The 6,016-nt window shown below is 42.9% G+C and overlaps 1 protein-coding gene across 7 annotated transcripts in view; it reads left to right on the top strand.

Annotated features, from left to right (window-relative positions):
* Positions 1 to 436: 436 nt before the first annotated feature.
* Positions 437 to 6,016, top strand: part of PPP6R3 (protein phosphatase 6 regulatory subunit 3) — a 76,052-nt gene continuing 70,472 nt past the window's right edge. For 3 of the 7 annotated variants that reach the window (XM_069803472.1, XM_069803470.1, XM_069803467.1), the window contains exon 1: positions 445 to 568. The gene's annotated coding sequence lies outside the window, so the exon portion shown is untranslated. Of the gene's footprint in view, positions 569 to 6,016 lie in introns of all 7 variants that reach the window. The other 4 variants (XM_069803473.1, XM_069803471.1, XM_069803468.1 and 1 more) reach the window with 2 other exon arrangements.

The following is a 6,016-nucleotide window of genomic DNA, read 5'->3' as shown; positions in this document are numbered from 1 at the left end:
CCCGCACCGCGCCCTGAGGGGCGTGACTACCCGCGCTGGCCAATGGCGAGGCGTAAGGGGCAAGGCTATGGTGAGATCGCCACCACTGGCGCCCACACCTCCCGCCGTGGCCTCCTGCCGGGTCTGAACACCTCAGCTCTGGATTGGACGGAAAGGGTTTATTTTTAAAAGGAACCTGCTCTTTCTACTGGGCGAGGGAAACGCCTGTCAGGGTGACGTTTCCTTGTTGCTACGTCGGGAAGGTGGGAAGCGAGATGTACCCGCCCCATCCGTTGACTGGCCAACAGGAAGCCGTTCGACCCTGTTGCAGTCCCATACCTGAGTAACTGGCACCCGCCAGACTGCCAGTGAGAGGCCGAGCTCCGCACACCGCCCAATAGAAAGGCGCGAACCGAGGAGGAAGGTGGTGCCGGGGCAGTATGATTGGCAGGCGGGGCGGAGGGAGAGGAGGGCTCGCAGGAGCTGATATGTCCGCCATCTTGGAGAGTCGGTGATGGTGGCAAGTGGTGGCTTTCCCGCCTGAGCGGAGGCAGCCTGGGGCCTGTGGCGGGGGGACGCGCTTGCTGAGGTACGGGCGGGATAGTGGTGAGCTCTCCACTGCCGCCGCTTCGAGCGGGCCGGCGCTCCGGTAGCGGCTCTTCTGCGGCGGCGCGGGTCTAGTGCCTGCTGCCCTCCGCGCAGGGGTCTCCGGGCGCTTCTCAAGCGCCGCCGGTTCGGGGCACGGCGGGGCTGTTGGGGCCTGTCGTGTGCCCCCACCCCTCCCCACCCCCTCACACGCACCACTAAGCCCGGAGCGCCCGGGCCAGGCGCGGCGGGCGACGGCGCGGCCGCAGGGCGCCGCGGGGAAGGCCTGGGCCGCGCTGGACGGAGCCCTGCCCGCCCGCTGCCTCTTTCTTCCCGTGGCCGTGACGGTGGGTTCTTCGGCAGCTGCCCAAAGCTTCTTCCTGGCGTCCCTGGCTGTTCATCTCGGGTGGGGAGCCGGCTGGCAGGCGCGGAGGGGCGACGCCGCCGCGGCCGTTCCACGGCAGCTTTTGGGCTCGGAGCGTTGGCGGCCTGGTGCGGTGCGGAGTGGGTCGCGGCTGGGTTGGGTGCGGTGGGCGGCGCATTGTTCCCGGTAGACCGGTGGCGCTCTGAACTGGGTGAAGTGTTTGTGGAAATAGGGGAAGCTGTCTGCACTGCTCCCTCCCCCGGCAGTCACTTGTGTTGTTGCTGTAACTTACAGAAGTTTACTGTGGCTTCACTGATATCTCTCGGATAATAAAACAGATAAGCCTTGCTGATAGCTAATTTTACATTCACTTCCTTTCTTTAAAATCAGTGCCTCAGTATTTCTGCGGGGACGCTGCCCTTTTGGGGGGGATTGGGGGTTGGTGTTTAGGGGGGGTTCTTTTTTTTTGTTTGTTTTTAACAAGGCAGCTTCTCTCAATTATTTTTTTAAGAGCATAGCAGTGTTTGGGTAAGCTTTAACTGCTGTTAAATACATTTGGCAAAATCTGACTTTTAAGCCACCAGTTCTTTTGGTTAGTTCTGCGTTATTTGCCAAGAACTTCTCAATGTGTAAGAGGGAATTAGTGTTGTAGTCTTGTGTCTTGTATGACATAAATACAACTGAGGCTAAAGATCGTCTCTGTCAGGATAAATGTTATTTAAGATAGAGCAGTAGGATAGTTTGAATAGGTGTGTTGCTATTTTAAAAAACTATTCTGAGTGGAAGAGTATGGAAAACTTGTGACTGGGATAGCTTTAGGAAGTGTTCCTTGTGAGATGTTGACAACTTAAAAATGAAAAGTTGTGTCACTGCTAGTGATACTACTTAGGTTTAAAATCTCCTTCAGTGGAAGGAATCTAAATGTACTCTAATAGTGCAGTGTGTGTTTGGTTTGGGTTTGTTGGTTTGTTTTTTTGGTTTTTTTTTTTGTTGTTGTTGTTATTTGATGCATATTTAGCTGGTTTGAAATTTTCAGGTAGTATATAAAGTAGCTTGTGAACTGCACAAATAACGTGTGCTTTTTTTTTTTCTGGAATGCTGAAAGATAGGAAGTCTCCCTGTTTCAGTGTTCCAAATGATGGAACTGCAGTTATGTGAACTGCAGTGTGTATTTTCAGTACAACATACATTCTATTAAGAGTCTGTGATTACTTAGTTCTGGGCTATTTATGTTTTCAGTAGTGAGGCATCGACTAACTGTAACTTGCAAGAATCTTTATTATACAAATATAAAAGAACACTGCAGAACTATCTTTTGGTATATAACTTGTTAATGAGACTTCATGCAAATGTGGTATCCAGTCTGCATTGTGTATTTCTTGACAGTTTGTAGTTCTAAGTGCTTGTTTAAGTTCACTTAAGTGATTTGTTTCCTTCATCTGTGATATTGCTTGAACATAGGTGATACTTCTATTTACTTTCTGTGTGAAAAGCAGAATGTGTATGCAGTACTGAATCCTGCACTGTCTGAGTTAGTAAAGGAATTTATCTTCTAACACTGTTACAAGATTTTATTTTGGCCAGAAGAACTGCTGAAGAGGTCTGTTTACAACGAGCTTAAGGAAAACACTGAGTTAAAGTGAAAGTTGTACTTTAGAAATTCAGGAAAAGCAGCCTGTTTAACAGGAATGTCTTTAAGTAGGGTAGTGCATTATAGTATCTTTGCAGGCAAGTTAGATTTATATGTAAACTGCTCTGACTCCAATATCTTTGCATTCTTTTAAATATAAATCAACTAGCCATTATTATTCCCTTATGGAATTAATGATACTAAATAGTTTGTGTGTCTCTTCACAATACTGCCTGCAAACTGTTCACTCTACTTCTGTTGACTTCCTAAAGTGAGAAAAATGTGACTGTTTCCTTCAGAACCTTTCTCTCTTGCACTTAACAGAGGTGATGCTATAGCCTGTATACCACTCAGAATGAGGTGATGTTCTAAGAGTGAAATTCAAGTGAATTAATAGAACAGAATCTGAGTTTAGCAGTATTAAAGCAGAAAATTATGTATTTAGTTTTAGTATTAACAGATGGCTAGAGAGTGAACTCTATTGTTATGGCTCAACAGCTTTGCTTCTCTACTCAGCTTTAAGCTTGAAATGCATGTACTATGAAACGCTAAAGAGCTGGCTCAAAAACAACTAGTATGGGATTGAAACTGTCAGAATGGAGAAACACTTTGAAGAACTGTCTGGTCCTCTCTCCTTTCTCTCCATTGATGTCCTCTTTTGTCCAAATGCTTAAAAGGCCTTAAAATATTTACTTAACTGCAGTTAGTTAAGATCACTCTGTATCAGTATATTGCAATAAGACTTTTTCTAGCTTCAGTATTCCAGCATACTATACAACATCTTTGTAGGTAGGAGGCTTGCATATTCACTTCTCACATATGACTGGGTTAATTTATGGCCTTTGGAAGTTATGATGGAAACCATGGCTTTTCTGCTTAGGCAGAAGAGGCACTAGTATGAGCATAGTGATCTGTTTCTGTAGTAAGGTAGGATGTCTTAAGCATATTGTCTTCCATCTAGATTTGGCTCTCATAGTGGCACCTTCATCTATGACCCTTAAGATTGCTCTCTACTCTGTTATTTCATATGCCAGGTTTAGGAATAGTGTGTTATCCCAAAGTAGACACCATATCCAAATTCTAGAAGACCAGATGTCTGGATTATCCTGAGAGCAAGTTGTGAAGCCATTGTTTTTGGCAAAACTTTCCACAATAATAAAACAAGTAGGGATAAATGAGAAATAATATGTTGCTTGTCTCATATTGTCAAGTTGGAGGAAGAGAGCAAAGAACTTGGGAAACTATTTAGTGATCATGTTTGATCCTGGTATTTTTGGGGTGGGAGGCAAGCCTGAAAGATCAATCAGAAAATAGGTAGAGAATATGAACATAATGTTGAAAGCTTTGCATAGCATGTCTAATTGGTTTTGTGGTGTGTCAGGGTGCCAGCACCTGTTTTGGAAACCATATGCTACTAAGCAACTAAAGTAAAATGTTTTTCTACTCTTGGATATTATATGCAGCTCTATAGCAAGCTTGGGACACTTCTCAGGAAATGGGATAGACCAAATAGATAGGATCAGGAAGACATTTGGTATAAACTGTTAACAGCTTGCTTGTTTATGGAATAGTTCTTCACACAGTATCAGGAAAAAATCTGTTACTGTAAAATACAAGACTCTTCATGACCTTTATTTAATAAGTTCCATAAAGTGCCAAGAAGCATGTTTGAAGTGGTATATGCAATTTGGAGTCGGTGAAGAAGTTCCTGACTAAACCCTTTGACTGTTCTTTCTTCTTGCTGTTACTCTGTATAGTCATCCTTGAATCCTGTTAAATGGATGTATCTTTTCCTTTTCCATGTGACTTAAAAACTTGGAATGCTCAGTGACAGAACCTATGCAATGTGTTGCATGGCAGCAGTGGAAAAGAATACCAAAAGGACCTCAGTGTATAACTGTATGGAACTGTGAAGCTGTAATACACTTTACTGGAGTGGTGGTATATGTTGTTAGGCATGTTGGCAAAATGGCTAAGAGCACCTATGAAATTGGTAGTGAGGATTTGGTTAAAGATGTGAAGGGAGGCAGAATTGAGTAAAAAACACTCTGCACAAGCAGAAACTGCCTCATAGAGAGACTTGAGGGTTAGTTAGTTTCCTTGGAGGAAGTTTTGAGAACGTTCCTATTTCAGTTTGAATGATTCCAAGCACTTGCACAGAGTCTTAAGTTGCGCATCTACAAGGAGATGGAGTATGTGGCCTAGTGGTCTCCATCCTGTGTCCACTGGGTGTTTTGGAAAATAAGCACTGAAAGACTATAGGCCAGCTCTTGTCAGTTATGCCAAAAAATACTCCTAAATATGAAGAAATCTAAAGTCTTTTTATGATGACCAAGCAGGTCCTGGGTAAGGCTTGTGAAAGGGCCACGTGATTTCCAGTTTGGTAACAAAGCATGGTTGGGATTGAGGATGGAAACTTCCAACTTTTTTTAGTAAAAACCAATGACTTGTTTCTGATTTTATTAAATATGTTCTAGAATATAGCAATTCCAATACTAAAAATATTTTCATTGTTACTATGTATCAAGTGAATCCTAGGCCTCTTATCACTGCTAGTAGTGACATAGTCCCCACCTTCAGTGACCATATGCAAAACATCTAACTGGATCTGAATATATAAAGTTAGGTTCTATTGTGCAAATCTAACTTCTACTAGAGGTTTTTGGAGTGAATCTCATTATTTCCCAAACTAGGAGTAGAGAGAAAGATGCTTTCTGTAAATGTATATTATGCTTCTCTAGAAGAGTGAAGCATAAGATAAGACCCCAGTCCCCAGTTAGGTGATGCACATTTCTCACTTGTAGTAGTGCCCTAATTGATAGATAAATCAAAAGCAAGTTAATAAAATTTCAAGTAGTGCTTTATACAGTGGCTGTAGGCAATGCTAGTAGAGATGTGATTGCATCTTTTTTTTTTTCATTGTACTCTAACTTGTTTGAGCAGTTGAGTTAGCGAAGAAAACAAGGGAGTAATAGACATTTCTAAAGGCATGGCTTGCTACAAATTGATATTACTTCAATGCTACTTGCATTTGTGAAAGGAGTATCAGCCAGTGCCTCCACAGGGTGGATTTTTGCATCTTTGTACCAGAGTGGTTATACAGTTAGTGTTTCTCATATAGAAACTGTAAAAAATACAATGCTATTTGCTTTTATTTTGCATAAGTGTAGTGGAAACCAAGTCATGTGTGGCACTTTTTTTGTTGTTTTGGTTTTTAACTGAGTTACAGTAGGGCAAAATTATAGGTAAGGTCTTGGTGAAAAAACCCTCTTTCTTTGAAACGCACTGTAACTTTACCTTTAAAGCACATCTGGGGTTCTCTTCATAATCTGTTCTTAATTACTGTGTACTAATTTGACCAATCTCCAATCTAAAGAGCCCAGCTGGAAAATTTAGGACTGGTTTGAACTATAGTAATTCACATTATTTCCAGATATCCAAGTATCTTTGGAAGCTAA

This window comes from Haliaeetus albicilla, chromosome 16, assembly GCF_947461875.1.
Source record: "Haliaeetus albicilla chromosome 16, bHalAlb1.1, whole genome shotgun sequence".
Classification (NCBI taxonomy): Eukaryota; Metazoa; Chordata; class Aves; order Accipitriformes; family Accipitridae; genus Haliaeetus; species Haliaeetus albicilla.
Note: the sequence above shows the minus strand (reverse complement) of the source record. Positions and strands in the feature narration are given on the sequence as shown.